Raw genomic sequence first — 19166 nt, 5'->3', positions numbered from 1 at the left:
AATTTCAAATTGTTTTCCACTGAGACTCTCACAAACTTTTCTTAGATAATTACAGTTTACAATCTTTATCCAAGTGATGCCACGCGAGGAAGCCCGTGAAGAGAGTGGTGTTCAAGGTTAGAAACCAACATTTTAAGCATATTAATGGAAGCGCAAAAATTATGCCTCAGAGAAAGATTGAATAATGTATGTTACTAGTGACGAAGGAGTGTTGTCGGTGGCGGCGGACTGTTGTAGAAAAGAGAGATGGAGAAATCTTTGTTAGCCACCCAAAGCCAAATGTTTGTCATCTCACCTATTTATCGACCGAACGCCGACAGATCGCAGCACGTTTATTTGTATCGAAATATCTGTTTCAGTAAAAATTGTTTTGTTTTAGGTGTTGATAAAACTTTCTTAGGTACTGTCCGGTCACATCTGTTTTGATATAATCCTACGTGTCGCAAAAACATTTGAACAGCATCACATAAGAGGCTTCATGAGGTTTGAAGATACGCTCGTTTTGTACCCCAAAATTAAGCCATTTCACCATATTAGGGCACTGGGGAGCAAAAGTGTAAGTAAGCACTAGAAATATTGCATTCTCCAGTGGCTCTAATAGATCCTGGATGTCGGGCAGTGTTCTTAGAAAGTAAGTCCAGCGATGTTTAAGCCGAAGGTGAAAGGCGAGGCATGCCTTTGGTTATATCTGAGGAAACTATACGAATTGAACTATTTCACTGACCAAATCAGACACCTTCTCATTGACGAATTCCTCTCGTGAGCCGATCGCCGCTCTTTAATGGTTCTTCCCTTCCATTGTCATATTAATGTCTGTGTCCTTAGATATTTCTTTCACACTTTCTTTCTTGTCCCGCTTTGCGATAATCCAGCACTTCTTGGCGTTTAAGAAATAGCCAAAATCTGGACCCAGGGTAGTCAACATGTTCCGCCATCTCTTGATTTCTGTAGTGGAGCCTGCCCCAACCCCATCATTGGCGAACCAGCACTGCTTTGCTGTGGACCTCACCTGTAGACTCCTGGATAGAGGCTGGATGCTAAGAGCACAAAGGGCCGTAGCGATCGGATCTCCCTTTGTTTTCCCTTATTCTCAGCGGCGGGATCTCTTAACCGCCAGCGATAAGTTAGTAATTGTCACTACGTATTAGTTTCGAACGTACCTATAATGTTTACTAATGTTTTTATTGATTTTGTAATGGGTCCTTTGAGCAACACCATGCGTATATAAAAGCTGAGTTAGCATCCTTTTAGAGAAGTTTTCTTTTTGATTTCGAGTGGCCTTTTTTGAGTGACGTTTTTTGACTCTTAACCCTTGGCCCACCTTCGTTATTTTGTTTAGGTAACGTTTGATAGTTATGGGCAAAAAATACAAGAGAACATATATTTTTTCATGTTCTGCCTGAGGTCCTGGAACATACCCGCAAAAAAACTTTTTGTGCTAATGTTCTTTGTACTTTTTAAAGAGTGGGATAATTTAAAATAATAACACAAAATGTCTCAACAGTTTTATTTGAAATAATGCCCGTAAGACACAGCGACAAAATGACTGCGCATGCTTCATTACTCGTGCCTTTTGAGCGTTTAGGGCTACCATTCTTATTCCTTTGCAAACAAAGCTGACGCTGGTTTTCCACCAAAAAAAACAAACTTTTTCGCCAGGGATTTGGCCACCGAGGAGGCGAATGACGTAAAGAAGCGCTAAAGCCGGTGACACAACTGGCGATTTTATGCGCCGATCACGGTGATCGGCGAAAATCGCCAATTGTGCTCGGTGCGGCGATTGCGATATTCGCCAATCCCCGCGATCGGGGTATAAAATCGCCGATATCTGGCATGTCAGATATCGGCGATTTAATTCGCCGGCATTCGCTAAGTCTGCCCGTTCCCGCAATTTTCTCGCCTTTTTACTCTGGCAGTCGGCAGTAAAATTAACCAATCAAGTTGGGCGATATTATCACATGATTTTTCAAAATGGCGGAAGGCATCGAAAATTGTTTCTGAACCGAAGAAAAAGAGGTAAATTTGACCACACTGTGGTCAGAAAAGCCATGCTTATTTGGTGTAACGTCGAGCGACTACGGTAATCGTCTCAAGAAAGACTCTGCGTTTCAATAAATCCATGTCTTTGACCATACTTTTCCATTGTCCCACTTTTAAGAACGCTTCCTGGAGCGCTTTGGGTGCAAAATTATGGCAGCAGCCAACAATTTTTTCGCTTCGCTGCCGCCATTCTGTTTGTTTATATTGGTTTGTGCAATTTTTAAACGTCAGCCTCACATTGTCGCGATCGGCAAAAAAAATCACCGTGTGTCCGTAGCTATCTGTGGCGATCAAATTGGCTGCAATTGGCGCATAAAATCCCAAGGTGTGTCGCCGGCTTAAGGCAAAAGGTGCCACGAACTTTGTAGCCATATACAGGTTGCTCTACTTCGGTTGATAAATCCACACCTGCTTCTGCAACATATTTTTATTTTGTGACGTAGAAGGTTTTAAGGTTTTAGAGGGTTTTAGTGACGTAGACGGAAACTTTCCTGAAAACGGTAGTCTTGTCTCTTTTGGTTTGGGTTTATCCTCGTGAAATGAAAACAGACAATGGGAATTTAAAAAATGCCGCCATTTTGCCTCGATAGTTATACTATATAATATTGTCGTTCCTATTCCTTTACGCGCGTAAAATTTCTCGTGTGTTACAAGCATGTACACTCATTTATCCGCTTTGTCTACACCGTCTGAGACTTTAAAAGAGGTGATTAAAAGGGAACCGGCATGTTATTCTTCCTTTCAGGCTTTATGAAGCATAATTTACATGCTTTATAGTCAGTGATATATACTCTGTGGTTTTGAACTCTCGAGTGATGGATAGGTGATGACTAGGCACATTATTTCCTCTTGGTGACGAATAACGTTAAAGATAGTGGTCCACAGTGAAGAAACCATGTTGAATATAGCTGGTTCTATATTATTTTTCAAAATATTTGAAATGAAAATACCTGAGGTTGTTTAACCACAAAATCTCCACAAATCTGGTTAATAGCCAATAAGCCCTCACATATTGAAGAAACTTCTCGGAAAAAAAGCTCAGTAGAAGGACGTATGGCATCTTATTTTTCATTAAGTGTGGTCGCTTCATAGGTTTAAAGCTGCCCGTATCCCAAAGTTTACTTGATCAGAAATACAATTGGTAGTGGGCCTGAACCTTCAAAGGAAACAGGAAAAGAAAAAACCCTTGAAAGTCTTCACGTGTAAACACTGTCGTGATGAGTGTATATAGGCATTATTACTACTAAGCCCTAACCCTCGGAAAAAAAGACGCTTTAACCCTTTAACTCCCATGAATGACCAAGACAGAATTTCTCTTCAAAATATCCTTACAATATCAAGTACACATGTGATGAGAATAGAGAAAAAGATGATTTAGTAGATTATTAGTCGATCCAATGCCAAATTCTCCGCACTAACATCTTAAGGATTTATGGCAGACAGTAGAGAGAGTTAATGATGAGATCTTGCGAGCGAAAGGGATAAAAACATTTGAAAGCTAGGGATTGGTGATAAGATCTTTCTTACTTCATAAAAAAAATATCTTATGATTGATTATGGGCCGCTTACAAAATCTATCATTGACGGAAAAATAGTATGGGCTTTCTCATATTTCAAGGAGACGTCAAATGCGAGAACTTAAACATAGTTTGAATTCTGTTGAACGGTAAGTAATATCAGGGTCATTATGTCATTAGTTAAAGTATGATGGTCGTTTCAATTTAGTTTTCATCTCAGGAAACTAACGAATAAAAACGTTTCGCGCCTCAGACCTCACACCACAGGCTTACAATTACATCCATATTCTCACAGAAAATGGTAAAAAGACACAATTTTAACACTTTTGAAGAAGCTTAAATTAAAAAAAACTTACTGTGAATCTTTCGTACGAGTAAAGTCAGGCTCTATGTGTTCAATGTTTCCCTTTTTTCATATTTTGGGTGGTCTACAGGCAGCCATTCGATTATACTTATGCATAGTCCTGCGAGTAACTTGATGGCTTTTACAACCGTCGAGATCTAGTGTCTCCGGCTTCCACTACTTGGGTCTTGCCAGGTGTTGCAGCTTAGGAAAAGGTTAATTTTTCACGGTCACAGCACAATAAAAGAGCCGCAAATAGATGTTTAATTTTATTACATTGGAACCGCAACGAATATCACTGTATGACCAACACCGATGAAGAACAACCGTAGCTGCAGTTCAAGTTGTCTCCAGCATGAGTACCGTAATCACAAACACAGAACTTTAGCTCACAGAGGATCTTACTTGAAGGGCTAATGTTCTTTCGGGACATATGAAACAGCTCTACAAAAATGTGAATAAAATTTTTGAACTCAAAATCGAGTGCTTCCACTTTTTTCTACAGTATTTTCTCGTATTTTGCCGAATGGTTTCATTTAACCTTGGTTCATCATTCATTTACACCTCGCAAGCGTAGAGCGGTAAACTCTCGTAGTTGTTTATTTGATGTCGGTGCGCATAGAATGTACTTTAACTCTTTATCTTTCCCTAGCGTTGCATATAATCTTTTCTAGCCTTATAAATCATAGAAAATCAAACATTGATCGCATTTCAATGACAGGAAGCTGGTGAAGAGTCTCAGGGTTAAGGATACCAAACAAAGGATACAACAAAGTGTGAAATAAATCCTGCAACCCCAGCAATAACTACATTTGGTAATGATAACAATGACATTTATAATAACAATTATGATACTACTATTATGTAGGTATTATATTTTAATATTAATCTTCATGACAAATCCATGTTTAAATGGCTACTTTTAAAAAGTCAATCAAAAGCTGATAAAATCTTAAATTTCACGGTTGTATTCTTTCCCTCTGTTGTCTGGACAGAGCAATAAGTGAATTAATGTGTGTCCCAGTGATTATTGACCTGACTCTGTTTCGATTTGTTGCATGGAGATCGACGTTGTGTGATGTTCCTTCACTGTATAGATTTCTTTCTCTGGTTTACTAGATTTTCTTTTCGACGAGCTATGCCACTGTTTGACCAAAGAAGCTTATCATGGGAAAACTTTTAAAAGGCGAAACTTGGGAGTGCAGTCTTTGACAAAGAGATTATACAATATAATAAACTACGATCAGAAAGGAAATTCTTTTTGAAAACACTAACTTCAGAACACATAAACTTCGGAATGCACTTCACAAGTTTTCTTTGATAATTTATATAGTGAGAAAAATTTGAAGATATATAAATGGGAATGGTATGTAGTGTTCAGCAGAAGTGAGGATAGGGATGTAGCACAGGGGGCAGGAATGTGGAGTCAAATGGTGCATTTGACCTACACCACTACTCCATTGTACTTGCAGGGGAATAAATTTCCATGTTCACAAAAATAAAACATTCCTGCTTCGTAGCTGATTTCATTTGGAGCTAAGACATCGCTGCTCGTATCTGTTTTTATTTTTATCAATGCGCGATGGATTTAACGCGTTCCTTACATAAATAAGACAGACTCCAAACTTACAGCCATATCAGATGGGTGTTGTTGCTGAAAATGCCTGATGGTAATTTCTTCAACTGGTTGTTGTTTAACCACCTACCAAAAGTAATATAAAGGGGTTTTAATTACGTTGTGCTTATCAACATGGTGCAGGCAACGTGTATGCTCGAAACTGACGTATAATTTAGAGTTATAATCTGCTAACAAAGTCATATTGTCTGATGACCCATGTCTTCTGTCCGGTTTTACATATAGAGACCTAACATTGCACACTGTCATTTAGAGCAGTCCTCATTATAATCCAGGCGACATTGATTGCAGGGAGGGGGAGTTTAAGAAATACCAAGACACAAATTGCCTGAATAGTTTTTTTCAACTTTACATACGATAAGAAAGGAAATTCTTTTTGAAAACACTTACTTCAGAACACATTAACTTTGGAATGCACTTCACAAGTTTTCTTTGATAATTTATATAGCGAACAAAATATGAAGATATATAAATGGGAATGGTATGTAGTGTTCAGCAGAAGTGAGGGGAGAGTGTAGCACAGGGGATAGGAGGGTGGAGTCAGAGGGTGCATTTGACCTACACCACTGATCCATTGTACGTGCAGGGTAAAATAATTGAAATTGGTAAAAAAAAAACTGGTTGTTGTCCAAAAGCCTACCAAAAGTAATAGGGAGGGGTTTTGATTACATTGTGCTAGTCAACATGGTGCAGGCCCCGTGAATGCTCGAAAATTACATTTTTTTAGAATTATAATCCGCTGACAAAGTCACATTGTCTAAAAACCGATGTCTTCTGCCCAGTTTTACATATTGAGATCTAAGGTTACACACTGTCATTTAAAGCATTTTTACAAGCTAGGTGACGTTGATTGCAGGGAGGGGGAGTTTAACATATACCAAGACGCAAATTGTCTGAATAATTTTTTTGTAACTTTAGATACACAGTGTCCTCCCTGTGATTTTTATCTCTCAAAGGATGGATTTTTTATTGAAAGACTCCAAAAAATGATGTTATGCCTGAGTTTTCTTCTTGTCTCTCTAGGCCTCCCGCACTTATCGAAATAAGCACCTTTCTCCACTTTACAGTGAACATTTAGTTCTTTCACTGGTGTGTACTTGGGACTCTTAGATCCTCATGAACTTGTCAGATTGAATCAACTCTTGGGCGCAACAAGGTGCAACTGGGATGCTAGGATAAATTAGTAACCTGCGTACTTCAAATATGACAGGACTTTTTTTTTATATGTCACATAGAGGTTAGAGACTTTGTGATGTCACTCCATTGATGGTCTATCGTTTATCTACGGCGTAAGTAACAAACTCATCCTTGTCAGCAGATTCAAAAACAAAGTACAATTCAACGACACAACGAAGCGCCCTTCTCTTCGGGTGGCAAAAAATAGGCCTCTAGTAGTGACCATCTCCCCCCCTCCCCCTTCTCCCCTCTTTTCATAGAATGTTCATGAACTCTTTTTCTTTCCCTGGCGTTGCATTTTATTTTTTCTTGCCTCATTAAATCCTATCAAATCGAAATTTATCGCATTTCAATGACAAGGCAGCCGGTGTTAAGGTTACCAAACAAGGGCCCATTTTGTGGAAAAAAAGCAACCATAGCAATAATAACAATAATAATGATTACAAAGATACAATTATGGGACTACTTTCGAGTACTATCATATTTGTTTCGTGTTAAATGTCGAGAACTTTCCTTAAGTAGTGGTGCTTCTTCTTATTCTCATGCATATCTGTGGGTTTTTTGTGGCTCTAGGCTGTTACAGGACTTCGCATTTGGGTGGCAAACCCTGACATCAAAGAATTCCGATCATTGGTGCTCGTAAAGTCCACGTGCATGAATGACTAGCCTTGTGCTTTGTTAGATCCTCTGTTCAGCTGTAATATCATCCACTGGCCAGTGATGTTGTAGTTTGACAGCAGCACGGAACTCCTGTTTAATCAGGTTGGAGCTTAATTCTCGGAAAGGAAGTATTGCCAGCCTTTTCCAGGTACTTGGTCAAGCACTCTCTCGATCTTTTGTGGTTCTCCTGGTCTTTCGAAAGTGACTACGTTCTGTTCCGACTTACTAAGAGACTCGCCTGTTAGCTGTTGTGATTGAAATGTTTGAGATACTTAACGAGGTGCGTTGACACTTTGACTGATCAAGCGTACTTCTGGCTTGGATTTGCAAGGCACAGGCGCCTCCAAGGCGAACATTAGAGCTAGCATGGTCGTAGCCAGCTGATTACACTTGTGTTTCGATATTCCAGGAATAAATCTAAGAGTTCTTCCTTTCTCCAATGGCTCTAGTAGATTCTAATGCCTCGGGCAGTGTTACCAGAAAGTGTGTCCACCGATTTTTTAAGCCCGAGATGGAAACGGCATAGCATGACTGTGACTGGCTGCGTCTGAGCGAACTCCGCCAATTACCCTACTTCACTGACCCAATCAGCCACCTTCTCACTGTAAAATCCTCTTCCTACTTTCGTAAGCCTATGGCCGCGCCTCGTTGTGCCTTCCATTCTATTCATTTCTGTAGTATAACCTGTCCCACCAGCATCATTGGGGAACTACGTCTGCTTTGCCGCGGACGCCACCTGTAGACACGTGATCATAGGCTGGACGGTAAGAACAAAAAGAGCCACAGCGATCAGATCTCCCTGCGTGGTCCCTTCTTCTCAATGACAGGATCTTTTTACCGCAAATAATAATTTAATAATTGTCTTCACGTCTTAGCCACGAACGTACCTCTAACGTTTAATTCTAGTTTATTTTTTTATTTTGTTTTTGTCATCGGTCCTTTGAGCATCGCCACGCGCACATAAAAGTTGATTCAGCATCCCTTTCAAGTAATTTTCCCTTTGATTTCGAGTGGCCTTGACAACCAGGACCTCTTGATGTTTTTTGACTCTTGACCCTTGGCTCAAGCGAGACCGATATGTTAGTACCTTTGTAAGTTTGTTTTTAGGTCTTTTTTTCAAGTTCATTGTTTGATAAATCCCTGAAAACAATTATTACACAGTTACAAAGATTTCGCTTATGTTAGAGCTACCAACTGAAATCTGGGAATCGTTAAGGTTGCTATTTAAACAGAAGCTATTAAATTCTTACACCACAAAGTAACTTAACATTACTAACCAAAGCACAACAAATACATAAGATAGCATCGTCTACTTCAATTAAGATTTGCAAATACGAGCTGGAAAACTTCACGATGTTTCAACTATGATGGCTGTGCTTTTAAAAAAATATATTTTAAGAACGATCATTTGGTTCTGTCCAATTATCTCCTTGGTTAAATAGCTAACTCACTTACAGATATGTCAGCTTGGAAAGGCTGTTAAAAAGTCCGTCTGGTAGACTCTTCAACTTGTTATTTGACAGATAGCTGATAGGAATGACGAAACAAGAAAATGCATTTTCATTAAGTCTGCAAACTGAAATTTATAGGTAAAAATACATGAAGATTCTGGTCATCAGAAACAACCAAAGAACAAAGACAAGTACGTAGTGATACACATGCAATGTTTTGTCTTATAGTACAGAGAATATTCAAGATTCACTTCATTCATTTAGTTCGGTCAATATTATGACGAAAAGCAATTGAAGGCCGCTGAAAACTTGAGATCTGCGTGCATACTGAATTCTTTTCCCCAACACTGGCAATGGCTGCCTCTCTTGGATCAATAATGAAATCATTAAGCTCGTAATCTAAGAGAGAAAGATAACCCATAAAAACAACTCTGATATTCATAACATTGTGACGATAGGTTTTCGCTCGCTAACTGGAAAACTGAACCTTCGCGGACGGCACAATAACAACTGGGGGAAATAACTCTGTAGAGACGACTTGGCAGCGAGAACGGAAACTCGTCACGATTTCCTGGTACACGGAGATCTACTTCGAGCGAGCTTATACGGACGTCAAGGATAAGACAATCTTTGGTTCCACAGTACTTTTATTCTAGGTCAGGCCAACAAGCGACATGACCTCTAGCATACTCTAGGTTGTAATCATCGAAGCTGTACAAGGTACTTGCTTAAGAAGTAACTGGTGTGAAGTGCTATTGTTACACAAATCGCAATATTTGAATTAGGACACAAAGGAGCGGAAAAAGTCTCTTTGAAGTTAAACGAAAACTACTTAAATATTCCATCTGTTTCTACGACGGAAAGAATCTCAAAAATTAAAAAGACGGATGCAATAAACTCTAGGCCATTAAAGTAGGAAACCTAGGTGCGATTTTACAGCTCTGATATAGAAAACAATACCTATCTTAATTGCAGTAGCGCAGCTCAAGAAATAAAAAAACGGAAAAGCAATTAAAAGTTTCTGCTTATTTATGCAAGGTTGGTTTGGAAACCATCGCAAAAAAAGAAATTAAATTTACGCGTTTAAACTCAGCTGCTATCTACCATGAAAACCAATGTTTCCAGAAAGACCATCAACACCCACATTTACTTAAAAAAAACCATGTAATAAATAACAAAAGTGCCGACAAGCAGGTGCATATGATGAAAGCGAGTAAGAACAAAAATCTATTCTAAAAGCTACTGTGGTTTTTATGCATTTTTTGATTTATTAAAATGAAAGGACTTGAAATGATTAAATGTGAAAGTTTACGAATAAATATGTACCGAATAACACACACGGGAAAATCAGTAAATTTTCCCGTAACAACATGCATGAATTTCATTGTTGTATATATGATCGTTGTCACTCAAATGTCAGTTCAGCAGCAAACACAAAATTCCAGATGGTTCAATTTTAAAATGTGTTACAAGTGCAGATGGGAAGATTTTATAATCTGCAACTGGAAAAATTTTCTATATGCTCTAATTAGTGAAAGGGACGAAAAGTATGATACTACCAGAATCTGTGTTAAAATACACTAGCTATGATTTAACAAAAGAAGGGAAAATTTTACTAAGTGTTGGAACACTTTATGTAGTCATTGAGTTAAAACAAGGGAAAGCTTGGAATGAAAAAACTTACAGTTCTTTCAAGTTTTTTAGATCTTGGAATAAATTAGGAGGAAATTCCGTGAAGTTGTTGTCTTGCAACCATCTGTGTTGAATTAAAAAAAAAATATGTGACCTGTATATAAATATGTTTAGTTTTATTAAAACAGTTATTTACTGACTTGTCTTTTGATCACTGAGGGGAAGGGAAGAAAAGAGAAAGGAAAAGAGTTAATTTGAAAAACAAGTATAGACAAGGCGGTATAAGAGGGGAATGCTGCTGCGTTACAAAAACAGTTTTCCCTCCACAACAGTATTGATATATTAACTTACAGTTCCTCTAGCATTGTCAAGTTTTTGAAGGCAGTTCCATTCAACCCTTTCATGTCGTTGTCATTCAGGCGTCTGCGTTATTTACCATATTAAACTGACAATTAGTTTAAAGATCCACTAGAAGTTTATCTGCTTAGATAGGGGTACTACTGAAACCTTTCAGGGCTGTTGTCGAAGACAGTTACGGTTGTTTTGACTTGTGAGCAAAAGTCGGCATCACTGTCATTGAGCGAAGAGTTGTTTGTGCTAACTTAACCCTTAACTCATTTTACAACATAAGATTATAATTAAATTTGACATAGATATGGAAATTTGTTAATGATGGTAATCGCAATGATCTTTTTATTTAATGAAGGCACTTCTTGGTGCCTTTTATACAGAGGATAGAATCTCATAAACGGTTAGTCCTGGACAAAGATCCAGAATGTAACAGTCGATATGTGATCTTCATGATATTTCATACTAATTCTTGATTTACAAAGCGAAACGAATAATCTGATAAATTTAATAAAACAAGGACAGCAACAAAAAGCAGTTGGAGGCCTGTAGAACTGTTGTGCAGCTGGTCTGAGATTAGAGTTCTTATTCTGCAGGTGCGAAAGTTGACTAGTAGTGTTAATTAAAGATGAATTTATTTTGTACTTAAATAGCTACATATTATGAATAAAATATTTGCAAATTTTGTCAATCTTATTAACGCTTACATTGCATCACTAAGAATCTAGGAGCGCGGATCAGACAGAAAAAAATGAGGTTACTTACAGAAACCTTAGCTGTGTGTTCTTGTCAAAGATTCCTGGAGGTAGGTGGTGCAATTGTATTTCAGACAAGTACCTATGAATTAGACGAAAATTTAGCACACTAAATAAAGGCCAGAGCTGGGATGCATATAAAGTAATAAACCAGATGACTAGTGGAATAAACTCAGTTTTGAAATGCAGCTTGAGGATTGTGTAGACAACTCAAAATGATTATTATTTAGATTTTACCGTGAAATCAAAATGGTGCAGCCATGTACATATGTTTTAATATTCTCACCAGTCAAGACGAGCAAGGTTTTGTCTGTCGAGCTTATCCTAACTCAGTTATGTACCCCTTGACGGAGAAACAAGCTACTCATAAGGCCTCGAAAACAATCCTCCAGCTACATCGGTCTTAGGCCACCTTTCGGGCCTTTTCCCATGATAGATGAACTGAAACAGGCTTTCTTATTTTTTGGTGGTTCATCTTACGATAATTTGTGGTTCCCCGTTTCCTTTCCGAATCTGTTGCTCCGAAAACATATAGAAAGGTTATCTTTATGATTCTCGAATACACCATCGTATTTTCCTCTTTACATGATTCCGAAAATTCTTGCGATATCTTGTCTTGTATTTTGATCCTATTTTCTTAAGAAATAAGTTTCATTTTGACCTGCAGATGAAAATCAAGTACAAAACTGATCTTCGCAGGCGCGGTTGTGCAATTGCACCTTACCTGCAAGGATCATTGCTTTGCTTGATTTTCATCCGCAAAATTTATTTCATCAAAAAATATGATAATATTCCTCTACGGGATAGAAGAACCCTCCAAAATGTGCCCTGATCTCAACGAGTGGCGTCTTAGCTCAGTTGGTTGAGGCACCCCACTAGGTTTGGGGAGGCACGGGTTTGAATCTTGTTGAAGCCTGAATTTTTGCTCGGGCTTCTCAGTTTTTGCAATTGTATGAAATACAGGTCAACTTCGAGGATCATTGTCCAATTTATTTTATTTTATACTCTTTCCTTAAAGCCTTTCGAATGTTGTCATATGATCTGTTAGTCTCAGCGTATAATCATAATATCAGAGTGAAATTTTTCTTGTTTTTCAAACTAAAAGAGGTACCCAAACATCTATAAACACGTAATAGTGGGTTAATGTGTTTTAAAATACAAAGACAAATATTGTTTCATGTCCCTTAATAGAGGAAAAATTAACTTACAACCAAATCAATTTAGTATTTGTAGCGAAAATGTCAGATGGCAAACTCTTCAACGGGTTATCAGACAAGACTCTGAAAGATAAGAAACAAAAAAAATTAGAAATGCAATTTGAAATTGTTAATAGTGGCCTTCTTTAAGCTGTCAGTTTGGCATTGTCAAGTAAAACATCGATATGCATAAGAAATTTGTTATACTGATATAAAGAATAAAGAAAATAAATGGTTATCCGATAAAACGCTCTTAACATAAATCGCCTCCTTTTCATGTCAGAATGTGTCACTTAATTTACGCGAAAGACCTTTACGTTTACTCACGGTCAATCCTCGTGGAATTACAAGATTATGATTATAAATATAGACACTGACACGGAGTCTGCCAAGTAAAAACGTCGTACTTCTACCTTCTGTACTTCTAAAAGACTAAAATATAGCAAGTCATAATACAGCTTTGCATGGATGCCGTGCTACAGATATAATGAAAGGAGAACTGACTAAAAAATTGGGAAGGTTTATCAAAGTTTAAATTCTGTCAGCAATGACGCTTGACACGAGTGGCGACCTAAGCTACTTCACAACACTGTATTGCCGTAACTAGAGCTTCACTTCAAAAATTCTGAGAGCAGAAGTGCAATTATGATCCCAGTATTTCTCAGATTATAAGAAGGAAGTCGTTCCTTTCAATGAAATTGGACTTTAAATATTCTAAAGGCTTGCTTTTTCCTTTTTTCAGTTGTTTTTAAGTGGCTTTGTAATATGTCAATTTGCTTTCCATCTCCGCCAGTTTAAGTTCGGAAACTCCTCGATTATGTCCATCTAAATGAATTGGTTGGTTCATGATCAGTTGATTCTCGATGAGATTGATTTCCGAACGGACATTTTGGACCTCAGAAATAATTCCACTTTTCGACGAAGCTTTCGGTTGCCCGGTGCCGTGCACAAATTTCTCGTGGTCCTTGTTCACACTTTCAGATCCCATCTGAGCGTTTTCAACTGTCGTCGTATTTCTTGAAGTCCAATAGACTTATTGCGTACAGAATCTATGGGCGATTTCTTGAAAATTGCCAGGTGTCACAGAGAGAGACTGGGCCTTACTTGGTATTGCCACTGTGGGTTTGTCAAGCTGGTTAGTCTAACTTTTGCAACAAGGAAGCCTTCCAAGATTGTGTTTTTCAAGCTCTGAAGCGCTGAGGGACAAGTCGTCTCTCTCTCTGTCTGGATGTCCTTGAATCAGTTGTCTGGAAGGTAGTGATAGGTATGTGGGCGTTCGACCTCTACTTCTGGGGGGGGAACGCTCACAGTCCTTTATGTAACCTCTTGACAAAGTGTTGGCTGTCAGCATACCTTTCCTAGGCTTGTAGCATATCTTTTAGTCATACTGCTGAAGTCGCAACAAAAGCAGTCCGCAGGATGACTTTCTTACCGAACACATATAGGTGGTTACGCTGTATACCAAGGACCGAGGCAAAAAAATTCCTTCTCGATCTTTGAACACTTCCTCACTGCCAACGGGAGTGCCCCACTTCTAGATGTCACTGGTTGACCATGCTCCATCAGTAAAAAGCTAAGCTTATACATGGACGCATCTCCTTAGTCCTCTTTTGGGTCACTCTCGCTGAAGTACTTGACTATTGGTGCTTTGAATCTCTTGAGTTCAGATCCACTCGCATTCTTGTGTGTCAGGCGGCGTAATGGTCTCACATTTCTGAAAGGTTTTGAAGGAATATAGGAAGGTGCCTCACTAGCCCTATAAATCTCTGCACTGCTGATACATGTGCTGTTTGCTCCATCTTGACCGTTGCATCCGATTTCCTATGCTCTGCCTTCGAATTCAATCCATTCTTTGTCATCACATGTCCAATGAATGGCACTTTGCTTCATTTGAATTCTAACTTCTCCTTTTTCAGCTTGATGAATTTTGCTCAGCAATGGTCTTACCCTATTATCACTGAAATTTGTTTAGCGCTCGTAAATTGTGTTCGTCTTGCCTAAGCGGTAATTAGTCCACGACTCTAAGACTTTATCGATCCTACCTTTCTCTTCCTTGAAGGCAAATGGTGAACCAGAGTTAATATTGACGGCTTCTGACCTGATACATGTGATGAAAGACGCTACTCGGTACTGCGAGTGTAAATTGAGGGTAAATTCCATGTTTGAAGCTAATTTTTCCAATTCTTTTCCAAATCCACAAAAAGATATAGCCTCAGAAGAGCTGGTAAACAGAAGTGAAGATTTGCTGCGGTGTTTGAGGCTTAGAACTAATGCGCTGCAGCTCCTATCTGCTTGGAACGTCATATTTGTCTAGGTTCTGTCGCCGTGTCTCGGTTCAAAGTCAGCTTAAATTCGACTAAAACACAGGTTAAAAGTTGCTATATGTCTTGCTGAGAATTTGCCACGCCACCATTAGCGTTAGCAGCCCGACATATCAGAAAAGACAGGGTAAACAGAACTTTGAAAAGGAGTTGATGGCCACAATCGGACTCTTAGAGAGCCTTACTGAGAGACTCGAATAAATGTTATGAGTTTTCCTGTTGTTCTCCAGGCCTTGTAAATTCATAGAAAATAGACACCTTTCATGCGCTTTCCTTTGTACGCGAACTAATACAGGTTTAACTGGTAAGTAGTTTTGACCTCTAGAGGCTTCAGTTAAAAACCGGTCACATTGAGAACATTTTTTACGCTATTATCAATTAGTAACCTGCGTACTTAAAATGTGACCAGACTTTGCTTTGATTTGTCACATAGCAGCCTTCAGACTTTGTCATGTTGCTGCATTGATGTTTTTTTGTTTATCTTCCGGCCTAAGTAACGAACTTTTCCTTGTCAGCACATTCAAAATCAAGCTCGATTGAACGAGACAACGAGGCGCCCTTCCCCTTAAGTAGCAAAAGTTGGCCTCTAGTGGCCATTCACTTCCCCCTTTTCCCAACTCGACGGTCTAAAGGGAATCAGGCTGAGAAGTGCTTGAATTAATTACTATATATTAATGATTAATGATAAATCAGATTTTATTAGGGTAAATAATCACTAAGTAATTAAAAACTATATTACTCCTTCATATAAGATAGATTACAAGCTTAGCATTTTTTCTTCGAAGCTGAAGAGTCATCAAGACTGATGTATCATACGTTAATATAAATCTGTGACTTTGGGGACAAAGTCTATATATTTTAATGCCTTAAACGTCACTAACTGTCCCTGAAATTATCTCTTCATGTACTCTTCTTCCTTTTAAAAAATTAGTAGGATTAAATCTGGGAAGAATGGTCTTGACTTTTGACCAACAGATATATTAGTTCGTTATTTGGGACGTATGAAACAGCTCTATAAAACGTTCGTAGACAAAATACGAGCGTCCACTTATTGAATTTAAACAACAGATGTCCAACTTGGAAACTCATTGCGATGGCTTAAACCTAAATAACTTCGAACATCGAATTCCTATAGAAACTACATGCCAAATATGAACGAATGACTAAATGATACTAAACGAACTAGATACTTATTTATATTTTGACGTCTCTTCTTGTGCAAGTTAAACACCAGAAGTGTCACTAACAAGTACTTACGACTCTCATATCACAAAGATAAAGAAATAGGTAAATTAAGGAGTGCTCCACTGAATATTGACCTGACCCTGTTTCGATTTTCATTACATTGCTTCATTGAATAGATTTCTTTCTCTGGTCTACTTGGTTTTCTTTACAATGAGCTATGCCACTTTTTTGACCGAGGAAGCTTACCATTATAAAACTTGTAAAAGGCGAAACTTAGAAGTGAAGTATTTGACAAGGAGATTGTGTAAAAAAAGAAAAAAAAACCAGAGATAGAAAGGAATTTTCGTTCAGAGCACTAATTTCAGAACATACTAACTTTGAAATAGACGTCATAAGTTTTCTTTGATAATTTGAAGAACGAGCAAAATCAAAAGATCTAAAAAATTTAAAGATTCGTAAAGTAGTGTTCAGCAGAAGTGAGGACAGGAATGTAACACGGGGATAGGAGGGTGGTGTCAGAGGATGCACTTGACCCACACCCATACCCCATTTTACTTGCAGAGGAAATAAATTACATGTTTACGAAAATTAAACATTCCTACTTCGTAGCTGATATTTATTTGGAGCCAAGACAACGCTGCTCGTATCTGCTGGTTTTTTTTTCAACAATGCGCAATGGATTTGACGCGTTCCTTAGACAAAAATAAAACAGAGTCCAAACTTACAAATATTCAAGCTCGGTGTTGCTACTGAAAATGCCTGATGGTAATTTCCTCAACTGGTTGCTGTCCAACAACCTACCAAAAGTAATAGAAAGAGGGTGTCGGGTGTTGAAAATGTCGTATTTTTCTTAATTTTCTTATCTTCTAACAAAATCACATGTCCAAGAACCAATGTCTCTTTTTCAGAAATAGATAAGGAGACCTAGGGTAGCGTTACGAATTAAAATCCGGCTCAAAACCAATTGAGACTTCTTGTTTTTTTTTTTAAGCACTAAAAACAACTGAATGCCTTACATATGCCTTTTCTCCCTCCTTTCATTACCCAGCGATGCAATACGTAAGGCTTGTCATTCAGAATAGTCTTCATCATGAACCAGGCGACATCGATTGCAGGGAGGGGAGGGCAATATACCGCGACACAAATTATCTGGATAGTTTTGTTTTAGTTTACATACACAGTGTCTCCAGCATAAGTACCGTTATCACAAACACACAACTTTAGCTTACAGAGGATCTCACTTGAAGGGTTAATAATCTTTCGGAACATATAAAACAGCTCTATAAAAATATAAATAACATTCTTTGCAGTGGCCCTCTCCTAGCCCTATAAATCTTTGCGCTGCTGATGCATCTGCTGGTCGCTCCATTTTGACTGTTGCATCCGATCCATTGTTCTTCATCACATGTCCAATGAATGACGCTTCGTTTCATTTGAATTCGAACCTCTCGTTTTTCAGCAAGATGAATTTTGCTCCACAACACTCCTGTTCTATTATGACTGAAATTTGTGTAGCGGTAGAAAATTGTGTTCTTCTTGCCTACGCAGTAATTATTCTACATCTCTACGACTTTCCATGGCGGAAAAGGGTAAACCAGAGTGGATGTCGATGGCTTCTGTCCCGATACATGTGATCTCCTGGAAGACCTGGCCTAGAAATGGAACAGTAGAAGTGAAGATTTGCCGCGGTGTTTGAGGCTTAGAACTGATGCGCTACTGCTGCTATCAGGTTGGAACGTCATATTTTTCACTGTCATATTTGTCACCATTTCTCTGTCCAAAGTCAGCTTAAATTCGGCTCAAACACAGTTTAAAAGCTGCTTTATGTCTTGCTGAGAACTTCCCATGCCCTCAAATGATGTCACGCCTAACTTTTCTTGTTGTCCCCCAGGTCTCATGCATCCATCGAAAATAGGCACCTTTCATGGGCTTCCCGTACGTAGGTCTCACCGGTTAGCACTATTGACCTTTGCGTCCTTAAAAACCGGTCACATTAAGCTAAGTACTTAAAATTTGACCTGAAGTTGCTTTGATTTGTCACATAATGGCTTGAGACTTTGTAATCTCGCTGCATTGATGGTCTTTTGTTTATCTTCCGGCGTAACTAACGAACTCATCCTTTTCAGAGTATGTAAAATCAAGCACGAATGAACGAGACAACGAGACGCTCTTTCCTTTGGAAAGCAAAAATAGGCCTGTAGTGGCCCATCCCTGCTTCAAGGCCGAGAAGTGCTCAATGGATTACTATAAATTAATCATTAATGATTGATCAGATTTCATTTAGGTAAATAATCACCAAGTAATCAAAACTACAGACTTCCTGCATATGAGATAAGTTCCAAGCTTACCATTTATATCAGGGGCTGGCGGGTGTATTAAGACTGATGTATCAAACAATGATACAAATCTGTGACCTTGGTGGCAAAGCCTTATTACTCTGATGTCATGAATGTCGCTATCTGTCCCTAAAATTATCTGATTATGTCCTCTTCTCTTGCCTTTTAACAGTAAGTAGGATGAAAACTACAAAGAAGAGTCTCAACTCTTTGACTTACAGATATTTTAGTTAGTTATTTAGTACGTATGAAACAGCTCTATGACAAGTTATTAGACAAACTATGCGCTTCCACTTATGGAAGTTAAACAACACATGTTCAACTTGGAAACTCGTCACGATGGTTTAAACCTTCGGACTTCGAATTCCTATAGTAAATACATGCCGAATATGAACGAATGTCTAAATCGTAATAAACAAACTAACTACTTGATAACATTTGAACGCCCCTCCCTGTGCAAATGAAACACTATAAATGTCACTACCGGTATTTTTGACTTTCATTTCACAAAGATAAAGCAATAGGTTAATTAAGGGATGTCCTAGGGATTATTGACCTGACTCTGTTTCG

At 38.4% G+C, this 19166-nt stretch overlaps 1 long non-coding RNA gene and 1 pseudogene across 1 annotated transcript; both read right to left on the bottom strand.

Annotated features, from left to right (window-relative positions):
• Positions 1-433: 433 nt before the first annotated feature.
• LOC149053489 (uncharacterized) lies at positions 434-1218 on the bottom strand (annotated as a pseudogene).
• Positions 1219-9452: 8234 nt separating this feature from the next.
• Positions 9453-16539, bottom strand: LOC149053488 (uncharacterized). The gene is made up of 2 exons (XR_016185586.1): positions 12767-16539; positions 9453-11640 (listed from the first exon to the last, which is right to left on the bottom strand). It is a non-coding gene; the product is annotated as an uncharacterized LOC149053488 (long non-coding RNA).
• Positions 16540-19166: the final 2627 nt, after the last annotated feature.

This window comes from Pocillopora damicornis, chromosome 1 (genome assembly GCF_964200805.1).
Source record: "Pocillopora damicornis chromosome 1, jaPocDami1.2, whole genome shotgun sequence".
Taxonomy (NCBI): Eukaryota; Metazoa; Cnidaria; class Anthozoa; order Scleractinia; family Pocilloporidae; genus Pocillopora; species Pocillopora damicornis.
The sequence above is the reverse complement of the archived record's forward strand: the minus strand, read 5'-3'. Positions and strand labels throughout refer to the sequence as shown.